We start from the raw sequence: 14,217 nt of genomic DNA, 5'->3' as shown, positions 1-14,217 counted from the left end.
CTTTTACCATGCTAAAAGAACTAAAACAAATGCATAACATTTGTGGAATGGGCTGTCTTTTTTCTTGTGTTACGTCATAATAGGTTCCTCTGATTAAATGCCACGATATCATGTCCGAGAAGTAATGAACGCTTTTGAAAATATATTTTTAAAGTCGCATAATTTAATCTAGCTGACTTTAAAATTTATGCACTCAGAAACAAGACTCAGTACTACTTTGTAGCTTCTGCCCCCCCCCCCCAAAAAAAAATGAATGTGAGAAATCTCGAAAACTGGCAATGCTACAGCACAAGGATAGAACAATTAAAGTAGACTGACTATCTGCTTAATGTACGAATTGAGCGGAACAGAGAATTTATATAAAATTTCTAGCCATTAAAGAACAACGCTGCGCCGTGCCGCAGACTGGCTCGCATGCTGTAAAACGAATTAAAACCTTTTTGGCGCTTCGCCGATTTGACAAGCATCAAGGAAAGTTAGCCCAGCTCAAAAGAGCATGTGCGCTCGCGTCAATGTAGATAGCATTACGACATCTAGATGTCAGTGAAATTGTTTGTTTAGAACGTACAATAATTCGACCAACCAAGACGATGTAATAACACCCTCGACCGGCTTCTGTCGTAAAAATCATCACAGATCGCCCAGCATTATCCCACCATTGTTATAGAAAACGTTTGTCATGCGATACCTAACTATTAGAGTTCCGCCATGGTCTGTTTTCAAATCTAGGTGATAACACTCAAACTGTCTACACATGCATAATGACTTATCTTTGTCGCACATTTCCATTTATTAATAACTCTCCTAACTTTAGCTTGATTGTCAAACTAAATCTGTGCTCAAAATTTTCTCCCCTTATGCGAAAAAAGCTTCTTGAATAATAACAGCCCACCTCCACAATCTATGTTACTCCTAGTGTTCCGCTAGGCAGTGTCTTGTGTCCGATGTTATTTCTCACCTAACATCCGACATAACACCAAGCATCCGTTTGTTTGCCCACGACTGCACAGTGTACCGTAAGATTATGACTCTGGCAGACAGCGTCGCTTTTCAACGCGATCTGGACAAAATTACCTTCTGGTGCTCGAAGTATTACATGACTGTTAACGCTGAGAAATCGAACTAATGACGTTCAGCTCGAAGCGGCTTGAGACAAACACACAGCTACTCTATCAACAATAACATGTTAATTGCAATTTCTGCCCACAAGTCAACGGACATTGCAAACATTACAGCTACTGCTACTGATACTAAGTACAGATTGGGGTACCTAAGAAATCTTCCCGCGGCGCCTTTCGTAGCGCTGAAACTAGCTTCTTGATATTGTTTTGTCCACAACACCAATTAGCATCATCCATATGGTCCCTATGGTCACCCCACCACGCCTATTTAATGAATTTATAGATTCTGGACATAACAGCGACTTGCCGAGTTGCTTGTAACACTATCATGCTTGGAATCATGCAGGAATATAGGCGTTGTCTGTTCATTCCATAGCATATTTTATAGCTCTCGATAACATATGTAGCTGCCGACCAGCGGAGAAAAAGCAAATTAAACACCGCGCGGCATTTGCCGCCTGCGCGCGGGTAGGGTGGCTTCACTGCATAATTGGAACGTACCATCGGACCAATGCACAACTTTGCTTCTGGCAGGAACATATATAGGGACACTATCGTGGCGATGCCTTAAGCGCCCCTGGTCCCTCGGCTGTGAAATAATGAGTGAATTGGGCGACATTATTCGGCGTATGTAGCCGCTCGAGCAAAAGTCGTTGATAGTGAAGAAACCGATCAGTAGGGCAGAACTGCGTATGTAGTGCACGAAGATTTATATCCATCAAGAAGAAGCAAAGACGCGAACCCAGTGGAGCTTTGCGTGAGAGTATTGCAAGCGCAGGTAAGGAATGGGAGAATCCAATCCCAATTTAGTGGTCAGATGAAACATACATGGTCCACATGTCGCCAAGAGTGCTCATTAAAAGGCTCTATAATGCAATTATTTTTGGGTTTGGTACGCCGTGGTAGTGCGATGAGCCAATCAATCCTTATTTATCCCGAAAGTCTGGATGGTCTTCAGGGCTAAAAACCACTCTACGCAGCTTGACTGCCTCCCTGAAGACCGTTTCACTGGTAGCATGCGACGTTCATTCTACAAGTATACAGCCGGGAAAATGAAAGCAAGCATGTGGCAATTACGATAGATGTTGGTGGTTACTAAGATAACAGATTTACAATATGAAACACAAGAAATGTTAACATAGTACGAATGAATTGATCATACTAATATACGTGCATTTAACCACACAAAATGTCTCTGTAGCTGAAAATAAGCAGGTACAATTAACTACGCATATCTCAAGAATAGAAATTCAAGAGGCATATCGCGAAACAGTTGATAAGAAGACTAATACCTCCTAAGGCAAACAAGGTAAGAGCAGTATATAAATGAAGCATAAATCTGTCATTCCAATAATCGCAAAATGAAAGCTATTGCTGAGGACTTAGGTACAAACTATGGGCACAATTATTGGTGTGTCGTAGTTTTTAGATGTGGAAATTCATTGAGAACGAATGGTAAGTTGAAATGAAGTGCTTTTAATATGTAGTTTCAAAACAAAATTTGAACCATGAGGCGGTTTGTCTCGCTCGAGTATTGTTGTTATTTCCTATTTGGCATGCTGTCGTCGCAAGGAATTCTTTATAATTGCCTGAAAAGTGAAAGGATGTTAAAAGGTAAAATTTCCACAAGCGCAGTATTCGTATGATGTTGTAATCTTGCAAGACCGTTTTAGTTGGAGCCAGATAAAGAATGCTACCTACATGTCGAAGAATCTTCTTTTGCAAAAGCAAATTTTTTTTAGGTTCTGTTGGCAGTAAACTCTCAGTTGTACGAACGTCGGTTTATCGAATATTTCAGAATAACAAACTTTTTAAAAATCCCTGGCAGTTTTCTTATTGATTCTATGCAAGAATAGTTCACTTAAAGGAATTTCGGAACAGTCAATATTTCAGTTTAACGAACTCGCTCAGAGGAGGAAGGCCAAGGAACAGCGCGACGAGATGTTTTAGACTCCGCGATGTGGACAGAGATCTGTCATCAGCTGGAGGGCGATAGCAATAGTGCTTCGTTTGAAGACTATGAACAGTGTGACAGTGCACTGATTACCAGTGCTGGACAGACGGATCTGGAGATTGTTTTCGGTGTTCGTCCTGAAGAAGAAGAGGGCGACGAAGAAGAGGCAACTGCCGAGCCAGTTTCAAGCCCCATAATTCTAGCTGAGGTTGTAGGGTACACTGGCAAGTTGAGATACTTTGTGTCTCATCAGCAAGCTGCGCCGGAAGAAGTGTACAAAAACATTGACTCTTTGGACAGTTTTGTTACTTCCTGTGCTTTAAAAGCACAAGTGCATAACAAGATTAGAGATTTTTTTTCTATATGAGAAAGGCAGCATTATAACTGTTATGAACCTTGTACTTGTTAAAATGTACAAATTCCATTTCACACATTTCTAGCACTATGGATGCCTTGTCTTTTGCTCCATGAAGTGCACGTCACATTTTTGACTCTGTATGCTGTGTCTTATGTTGGTCTAGTGAATATTCAGTTTAGTGAACTTTCAGTTAGGTGATCTATTTCCTTCGGTCCCCTGAAGTTCACTCAAGTGTGAGTTCACTGTAGCTTGCAGTAGTCCATGCCAAGCTGCAGTAATTAAGACGCGATGCAAATAGCGCGCAATCCACCTGGACTTTGGCCTTCGAGGAAAGTAAGAGGTGACATCGTGATAACGCTCCATTAGTGAACCAAATATTTTTAGGATAGCTGCTCTACATGTGCATTCCAACTTAGGGGAATGGAAATTGTAACTGAAATAAGACGGAAAGCTGGGCGAGTTGATTATTGAACATGTTCCTGTGGCTAGGCAGCGCAACCCGGACGAAGGACGAAAGGAAGTACACAACACGAGCCACTTGTAACACCAAGTGGCTTGTGCTCGCTTACCATAGCAGTGTTCTGACTCTCATAGAAAATGGGGTTTTGCAGTTTGGGTGCTTTATTTCTTGCGCGGAATACAATTACTTTTGTGATCAGAGGATTAGAACTTATTTCGTTGAAGCTGGACCAAGTGGAGGGCTTTCAAATTGTGTTATTACATTTAAATGTCAAATCAGTGATGTCGGGGCCCCAAATAGTATGATGCTGTCGTAGGCATATATAATAAAGTCACATCTTTTATCAATATTTACGAGATGATGTCACGATCCACCCAGGTTCGTGAGGAAGGGAGGTCTCGAGGCACCCTCCGTTAGACGGACGCTCCGCAGCATAGCGGGGCCGAACGATGACTGACCGCCGAGCAGCCGTGCTCGTCGGTGTTTATTGCGGTGCGGTGACCAATGTTGCCTGCCGAGCTTGGCGGCCACCGTGCCTGGCGGCGAACCAACATCACGCCTGAGGGGGCGTCACATGCTTGTTACACCCCTTACCCCCAATTTGTTTGTTAAACAAAAGAAACAAACATCGATATTCAAAATACGAGGCTTTGCCCCTACCTTAGCGGGGTCGACGGTGCCTGCGATCCAGGCGAGTAGCGGTCCGGTGGGCTCCGCCGTCGAGTACTCCACCTGGGCACCAGTGATGGCGGGTCGCATGTGGCAATGCTGGATGCTGCCTGAGCCAGCATCGCTCCATCCGGAGGGCCCGTAGTTGTCGGCCTCGTGAGTGGTGCTGGGCTCGACACCGGTCCAACGGAGGCCGCACCACTGGCTACAGTTGCCGCATCCGAGGTGGGTGGTGCTCCGCTTGAAGCGACTGGTGTAGCCACTGGTCCTCCTGTGGGCTAGAACTCAGAAGTGGCTGTAGAGGGTGCTGGCCAGGTCCCGAGGCCAGGACTGACAGGTCGGCGTGTCTGTGCCACATGGCCCCGTCTGGCATGTGGACGAGCAGCGATGAAGCGCTGGCAGGAGACACCACCTATCCGGCGCACCAGGATGGGCCAGGACAGAAGTTCCTGGCGAAAACTGGATCTCCCAACTCTGGCAATGGCCCGTCATGGCACCCTTGGTCACCAGCCAGCTTCTGCTTCAGCTGCTTCAAGAGCACCGTTGATTGACAGGTCCGAATGCAAGACGTCTAAGGGTGCCTTGACCATCCGACCCAGCAGGAGGAGTGACACCGTGGATCGTGGTCCGGTACTGAAATAGTATCCTGGCAATCTGCGTCCGGAAATTCCCAGTCTGGCTCTTCTTGAGCTTGTATTTGATAGTTTGCACCACCCGCTCAGCTGCACCTTTCGAAGCAGGGTGGTATGGCATACCATCATCCGGCGGATTCCGTTCTTCGTCAGCCAGGCCAGGTACACTGTGCTGGCGAAAGCAGGCCCATTGTCGGACACGATGAAATGCGGCTACCCCTAGGCAGCGAAGACCTGTCGTAGCGCTACAATGGTCGCACCTGCTGATGGAGTGGTGACAGGTAGAACCTCCACCCACTTTGAAAAGGCGTCCACCGCCACCAGGATTGTAATGGCCCTTGAAGGGTCCCCCAAAATCCACATGTAGGCGGGACCAGGGTCTCTGTGGGAACGGCCTCCGTGTGATTTCCACATGACGCGAGGCTTGCTGATGCTCCTGGCAGATTTGGCAGCTCTGCACGAAATGAGCGATGTCCTGGTCCAGGCCAGGCCACTATATATGGGACCGGGCCACCATCTTGGTCTTTTCTACACCAGGATGACCCGCGTGCAGCAATTGCAGGACCCTGGACCGGAGACTGTGAGATCACCACCATAGAACCCCACAGTAGGCCACCAAGCTGCAAGCTCAGCTCAGCAGTCTTGTGGCTATAGGCCTGCTCCACCATTCCTCTCCACGGGACACCGCCTTGACCCCCTGAGACAGGACTGGGTCCCGGCTGGTCGCTTGAGGTGGTACCGCAAATCTGGAGAGCACCTCCGGGTACGCGTGTTCCAGCATGAACACTTCAGGAGGTTCTGGAAAAGCATCAGGCACCTCAGGCACTGTAAGCTGCCTGCCTCAAGGCCTAGCGTACCAGTCGAGGTGATGCCTGCACAGGAACTGCTTTGTCAGGTACCAGCAGCCCCAACAGCGGCTTGTGGTCCGTGACCGCCTCAAACTTCCGGCCCCACATATACTGGTGGAAGCGTTCAACGCCGAACATGAGGTCCAAAACTTCCTTGTCCAGCTGGCTGTAACGTTGCTCTGCAGCATGAAGCCGTCGAGAAGCAAACGACACAGGGCGTTCCTGGCCAACTTTGTCCCGGTGTGCCAGGACGGCTCCCACTCCGTACGGCGACGCATCTACGGTAAGCACGACAGGCTTAGCAGGATCGAAGTGCGCCAGCACTGGAGCCTTGGTGATTAGCTCCTTGCTGCGCTGGAAGGCTCGGTCCTGCTGCTTCTTCCAGACCCATTGCTGACCATCTTGAAGCAGAAGATGGAGTGGCTGTAGATGCTCCGACAGGTTTGGGAGAAAATTCCTGTACAAAATGATGAGGCCTAGATAGCTCTGAAGCTCATTCTTTTTCTGGGGCTTAGGTGGCTTGAGCGCAGTATCAACTTTGCGGAGAGACGGGGCTAGGCCTGCCTGGGAAATGACATGTCCCAAATACACAATGCTGAGGGCTAGGAAAACGCACTATTCCAGCTTGAGCTTGAGGCCGGCGTCCTGCAGTCGTGCCAAGATATTGTGCAAGTTATGCAGGTGGTACGCGCAGTCACTGCCAGTAACCAGGATGTCGTCCAAGTACACCGCCACGTGCCTCATGCCCCTGAAGAGTTCGCCCGGCAGAGGCCACGCCAAACGGTAAGCGCGTGTACTGAAAGAGTGCCAAAGTTGTCGGTATTGTGGCATGCTTCCGAGAGGCATCATGGAGCACCAGCTGCTGGTAAGCATCTCTGATGTAGAGCTTGGTAACTTTTGTCCACCGGACAATGCTCACCAGAGATCTTCAATCCGGGGCAGCGGGTACTTCTCGATGGTAGCGACGGGGTTGATGGTAACCTTGAAATCCATGCAGATCCTGACACTGCCATCTCGCTTGAGGACTGGTACGATGGGAGCGGCCCATTCAGATACCTTGACAGGTACCAGGATGCCCTCCCGCTGTAACCGTTGCAGCCCCTGGGTGACCCCATCCTTCAGGGTGAACGGCAGTGGGCGAAGCTTGAAGAAACGTGGCCGGGCTCCTTCAGGTACATAGATGCCAGCCGTCGTGCCAGCAAATGTGCCCACCCGTGGCTGGAAGAGGGACTTGAAACTCGGTCAGAATGCTGGAGACACCTTTCACCACATGTACGCTGGCTTCCTGGTACTCAGGCAGACGAACGCCCAGTGCATGAATCCAGTTTTGACCCAGCAGCGTCGGCGATGACCCCCTCCGTCAAGTAAAGGGGAAGGGTTGCCGCCCTGTCGCCAAAGCGAACGCTGACCGGTGCCTGACCCTGGACCTGGGAGATTTACCCGGAGTAGCTGCGGAGCATCACGCACGAAGCCTCGACGGACACACGGGGAAAGTACGCTTGAAGAGTTTGCCGGCCATTGCTGATACGCTGGCCCCTTTGTCCAGCTCCATAGAAATGGGGTGCCCGCAGATTACGACGGTCAGCATGTACGGTGGCACAGACAACGGTACAAAGCCTGTGTGCCACATGTCGAAAATCGGCGGGTTCTCAACCACGACGTGGAGCCTGGCCGCGGAAAAACTTGATCTTGCTGCCGCAGGCCCCCTCCCCCCCCACATACCCTTGCGAAGGCTACCATGGCCGCGGGCTTGTGTGGTACCTGGGCTTGAATCAGGCTGCTGTTGTTTGCTGTACGTCCTTCTCTTTCGGCATACACGTGCCAGGTGCCCAGTTTTCCCGCACGTAAAACATTGTGCTTGGGAGAACTGACAATGTGAGGAGGACTTGGCACCGCCACAGCGACCGCAGGTACTGCCCTTTCTGGCCAACTCGTTGACTGCAGCTTCTGCCGACAGTGAGCCAGTCGCATGGGAAATCTCGCCGGCATCCTTGGCGGCAGCTTCCATTGCCAGCGCTGCCTTCACGGCGTCGTCCAGCGAGGGGTCGGGAAGCTCCAGGAGTCGCGTCTGCACAGCGGGGTTGTTGATGCCGCAGAAGAAACGGTCCCAGAGCAGCTGTGCAGCTGGTGCCCGAAAGCGCAGGCACTTGCTAACCCTTGTAGCGCAGCAACGAACTGCCCGAGTGTCTCTCCTTTCCGGCGGCTCCGGTTGTTGAAGCAGAAACGTTCAATGTGGACGGTGCTGGGTTGAAATGCTAGTGTAATATGGCGAGCAGCTCATCCGGCGTCTTAACGTGCGGCTTGACTGGCTTGAGAAGGTCGCGCAAGAGGCAGAAGATGCGGGTCCCGCAGCTGGCCAGGAAAATGTCCCGCTGTTTGGCCTCGGGTGTGTCGTTTGCCCGGAAGAACACGTGGACTTGCTCCTCGTAAATTTGCCAGGCGGACCCACCTCCCTCGAACGGATCGAGCCTTCCGTACAGCGGCATGGCGGAAGGAACGGGGGGCGGTGTTTCGCCGTTCGCGTCGATGTGGGACGATGCGTGTGCACTCGTCGCCACCTTCTTGGCCAGTGTCACGATCCACCCGGGTTCATGAGCAAGGGAGGGCCCGAGGCACCCTCCGTTCGACGGACGCTTCGCAGCGTGGTTGTCGTGAATGATAACTGACCACCAAACAGCCGTGCTCGCCGATGTTTATTACGGTGCGGTGACCAATGTTGCCAGCCGAGCCTCGCAAGCCACCGAGCCTGGCGGCGAACAAATATTATGCCTGAGGGGGCGTCAGATGCTTGCTATAGATGATTTATGAACACAACAAATAGAAGGGGACCCAGAATTCTCCCTAGGGGTACGCCTCTTAGAACCGGAAGAAATGACGATGCAACAGTCCTTTAACAATGCTGTAATGACGTCGGAAGGGAAAGCGCAACAGCGGTCGCTCAGTAACTCTCGAGGCGCACCAAGCCGTAATATCAGGTTCTGAAGGATAAAACTGGCAACGTCTTTTGCTGTGGCAGATGACAGGACTTAAGTTTCAGCGTACCGTGTGAGGTGGTCGATAGCAACAATAACCCCGCGGTTGTCGCTTGGAGCGCTAGGAAGCGGACCGTATAGTTCAATGCAGACGTGGTCGAATGATCGAGTACGGCATGGTAAAAGTTGCTAAGGTCGGCTGCATGTCGACGTGGTTTCTTGCGTCGTTGGCACATGGGACATGACCTGGAATGCTAGCGAACAACACGGTACATACCGCGCAAGTACTATCGAAGCTGGAGGCGACATTATGCATTTAATACCTTAGCGTGGGGGCCTATTGCGGGTCATCGTGGAAGATGGCGCAGATATCAGGGCGGAGTTGTGGAGGAATAATAAGCAACCAATTGCAGCTGGTGGAGCAGTAGCTGCGTTGGTACAGCAGATTATTCCGATTGCGTGGCTTGACGAAGGAGCCTCCGAATGATAGCACTGGCGACCGGCTAGACCGTAAGTCTAGAAGCGAACAGATCCATGAGTCCTTGCGCTGCCCTAATGGCATGTCGGTAATGTCGAGGGTGGAATGGCGGCAGGTGGAAATAGACGAGCGGACAGTACTGGAAGGCAGGGCTGACCGGTATAGAGCCTCTGAGCGTTAATGATTTCGACCTGAGCGATAAACAGCGCTCATGTCGTATTCTGGTAGACGTAAGGCCTAACGAGTGAGTCGACCAGTTGGACCTTTTAGTGATGATGACCAGCATTGGGCATGATGATCGGTCACAATCTAAAATGGACACCCACACATTTAAGGGGGACACTTTGCGATAGCCCAAATAATGGCCATGCATTTCTTTTGAATAACGGAATACTTCTGCTTGGCTTTTGTAAGGGTGCGGCTGGCATATGCTACGACGTGCTCGTCGAAGCCATTCATGCATTGTGCAAAAACATTGCCTATCCATACACCAAAAGCATCCGCGTAAATCTTAGTTGGAGCAGAGGGACCGAACTCTCGCAGTACTAGAGTCAAAGTGAGTAGACGGCGCAGTTGTTGCAAGGCGTGGTCCCTCCCCGGGGGACCAATCCGATAGGTCAGAACGATTATGAAGGTGAAATTTGGAACGAAGCGTCAAAAATACAAGCATAAGCGGGTGAAGCTGCGTAGCTTTTTCGTGGTACTGACGTATTCGTGTTCCCTAAACCAACTAAATTCCAGTGCTGATGCTGTCTTATAAAGCCACATGACTAAGCATAAAACAAGAAGGGGCCGACAGATTGAATGGCACACTGTGATATAAAGTTTGTAAACAGGGATAAAGTGCCTCAGAAAGGCTGGCCAACGTTTCGATAGGAGGACCTGTCTTCGTCAAAGGCGGCCTCGTCATCCTCGGCGTGTTAGTTTTAAAGGGTTAGTGCAGTGACGTCACGTGCGGGTGTTGTCGCTAGCGGCTGGTTTTAAGGGGAGATGCTGTCAGAGGAAGCAAGCGCTGTCGTCGGACGTCTGTGAGCTTCATTCCCAAGACGAGTGGACAAGAGCATGATAGCAGGCACGCGGGGAGAAAAGAAAAGAAACAAAAGCAGAAAAAAAAGAAAAAAGAGAAAAAAGAAAGAAAAACGAGAAAAAAGGGGGGTGGGGGAAGCCAGGACGGCACTGCTGCTATGCTACTGAAGTCTCTTTCAACTCATGTTCTTTTTTTCTTTGTGTGTGTGTGTGTGTGTGTGTTTTTTTGTCTTTTGTGTTACTCGCGCACTGACCGCCTGACCGGCCCTTCTAATGCCACAAAAACATGCCGCCAACGACTCCCCCTGAATGCTTTTAACCCCTCGCATTCTTAAAAATTTTGCTTTTCTCTTTCTTTTCTTTCACTCTCCCGCTTTTTTCCTGTCTTGGTGCCGCTCTGGCTTCCCCCACACACCTTTCTCTCTCTTTTTTCTTTTTCCCCTTTTTTCTGCTTTTGTTTCTTTTTTTCTCCCCACGTGCCTACTATCACGCTCTTGTCCCCTCGTCTTGGGAATGAAGCTCACAGACGTCGGACGACAGCGCTTGCTTCCTCTGATAGCCTCTCTCTTTAAAACCAGACGCTAGCAACAACACCCGCACGTGACGTCACTGCACTAACCCTTTAAAACTAACACGCCGAGGATGACGAGGCCGCCTTTGACGAATATAGGTCCTCCTATCGAAACGTTGGCCAGCCTTTCTGAGGCACTTTATCCCTGTTTACAAACTTTATATGACCAAGCATAGTAAGCTTGCGAGCGCCGAAGTGCCATTTCTTCAAATTTAGTTGCAGCTCAACACTGGAGAGGTACGCAAGGACTTTTTCAAGGAAGCTGAAAGGCTACGCAAAGTTGATAGAAAAACTACAGTGGTCGTTTAAGTAACAAAAGGCAGTGTTCCTCTTCACACCTCTAAGAATGGTGCCCATCAAGTGCTCGAAAGTGGCAGGCATGCTGCAGATGTTGAAAAGCATGACGGGTAGTTCATATAGCCCATCAGGTGTTAGAAAGGCTGTCTTTTGCCGATCGGCCTCGGCCATGGGCACTTGCCAGTGCACGAAGCGCAGATCCAGCGAGAAAAAGCATTCCGCTCCCTGTACACTTTCAAAGGCATCGTCGATGCTCGACAGAGAATACGCAACTTGGAAGAAATAACGAGCCGCAGTGTGAAGTTAACGTATGGCGCTGTAGGCCGACCTTCTATACGACACATGGGAGCACCTAATGCACTAGCTAAAATTTTTTTCTTTATTTCGTTCTCTTTTTCGTTAATCCTTTCTTTCGTTCACTTTGTTGTTCTTTGAATGAAGCCTTGAATTGTTCGGCGTAAAGGCAGATTTTCACTCCGGAACTGCGACTGCTAGTTTCCCCTAGGGATGGTCTGAGTCTCGGCAAACCGATGGGGAAATGAATCGGCGACGTGGGAAGGGTGACGGGCGTGAATCGAAAGGGCGACGATTGGAAGATGAACCCGGAGGAAGATTAGATGAGTCATGACGTAGAAGCAGAAAAGCTATGTAGTTTGAGGTGCCCCAACTGTTAGTAAAGGAGAAGTTGTGACGGCCATAGAATCGTGCTACGTATGCGCCCCAGGAAAGCACATGAACATCATTTTGACTGGTTTTCAGGTGTTCGTCACGGGTTGACGGCAGGGGTTCCACAGCCGAGAACGAAACTTGAAATGGAGGTGGTGGCGGCAGATGGAAGGTACCGGTGGTCCGGTAGGCGTCAGGAGTCGGATGAGCATATGGACGGTCCACAGCGTTAGCTCATGCCAGCGGTAGAAAAAGGGCTGCAAAGATGGGCAGATGACAGCTCCTCGGTAACTTGCGTTTGCAGTCCTTTGGTAAGTGTAGGAGCCAAGGATGTAACCATCCGAGGTGTGCTAGTCGTCAGCGAGAGTTGGTGCGCTACTTCCTGGCGGATGAATTTCTTTATCTGCGGCATTAAAGCAGGAATGTCCGCAGCATCGCGGCTGAAAATTACGGGAGCGAGATCCCTAGTGACCTGTTGCGCAGCACAACGTGCTGAGCCACGCGCTTGCGCAGCTATCGTACAGCTGACAGAGTTGAATTACCACGGCAATCCTCTGAGGACTGTCGGCGACGAGCATCTGAAAAGCTTGGTCATTGGTGCCTTCCATGACGTGCTTGATCTTTTCACATTCGTCAATAGGTGAGGTCACGCGCTTCTAGAGCGCGACGATATCTTCAACGTAAGTGGTCAAGCTCTCTTCCTTGCATTGAGCTCAACCACGCAAGCGCTGATCAGCACAAAGGCGGCGAATGACTGGAGGGCTCAAGATCTCAGTGAAAGTTGTCGGGAAAGCCGACCAGGTGGTCAGACTGCATTCATGATTTCGGAACAATAGGTTTGCCACGTCCGTGAAATAAAAGATCACACTTGGGACCTTGGCGCGGTCGTCCCACTTATTATATGCGCTTACACGGTCGCATTCGGTGAGCCAGTCCTCCACGACGAAGTCGTTGATTCCACTAAATATACCAGAGCCGAGCTTCCGGATAATGCCAGAGCAGATGGTGTCCGTGGGTGCGGGAGCAGACGCCTGGGATGGGCCCGGATCATTCATCGCGTAAGCTGGTGGTCGAATTCGGCTGCGGAGTTGCAGGATGCTGAAGAGAAACCCAGTGCATCCACCAAATGCAATGGTGCCGTTTGTGTAGCAGCACCTGATCTAACTCTAAAGCGGTAGGTTTAAAATAGTCAGCAAGAGCTATGGGGAAGGGGGCGAGCAAGCGATGCTTGTATTCTTCTACCTCCACCAGCACCATGGCCAGTACCTTCAGTACAGTATCTACAATTTTATATGTGTCCTAAGCAGAACTCATCAGATGAAACCTGGATGCCATGAAACTGTCTTTAAATAGTTGCTACAGTGCAACTGTAGGTGCCTAAAAATGCCGCTTTAAATGCCACAGTGCTCGAAATAATTTATTTCTTTGCAATGTTGCTGCAGTGTTGCCTTTTACAGAAGATAAGAATCTGCGATGCCTAGTTGGTCGTGGATGAGACTCGTGTTGCTGAAAAAATATTTGCTGTAATGGGGCACTAGAAACGTATGTGATCCCTTTTGGCCCTTAAGGTGAAATAAGTGAGATGAAATGAAAATACCTGGGCTTCCATTTACCATATGTTATTGTGTATCGAGACACATAGTAATGTGTAGCTAAGATTTCTGTAGTTGATAATTTAAAAAAGTAAAACTTATAACCATAAATATTTATATGTATTGCATGGAGCATCCAAGGTCACCTAAAAGAAAGGGCATACTTGTAAGGCATGCAATGCTGGCACTTCTGTTTGCGCGACAAGAAATTGGTGACAATAAGTCTTGTTGTTTCTCTCAAAGTAACAAATCACAACAGATTCATTCGTTGTCGCCAGCTGGGCGTCTTGGACAAGTGGGGAGCACTAAAACCATATTCTGCTAGTCCTGCCTGGTCTCCAAACTGCTTATTATGGAAGAATAAAATTCATCTATTTGATTTCGTATGGAGTTAAAAATATATGAAATGAAATTTTCCCTATTGGAGTGCAGCGCTGGCAATATACCTCCATGTGTGTTCATTACATTGACATCATGGGAGGCGAAGCTTCGGATATCCATACACAGTAGCAATTTTATATTTTATAGTGTAAATCCTATACGATTGAAATTACTTCCAAAAATCTGTGGCAT

This window comes from Dermacentor albipictus, unplaced genomic scaffold (genome assembly GCF_038994185.2).
Source record: "Dermacentor albipictus isolate Rhodes 1998 colony unplaced genomic scaffold, USDA_Dalb.pri_finalv2 scaffold_35, whole genome shotgun sequence".
Taxonomy (NCBI): Eukaryota; Metazoa; Arthropoda; class Arachnida; order Ixodida; family Ixodidae; genus Dermacentor; species Dermacentor albipictus.
Note: the sequence above shows the minus strand (reverse complement) of the source record.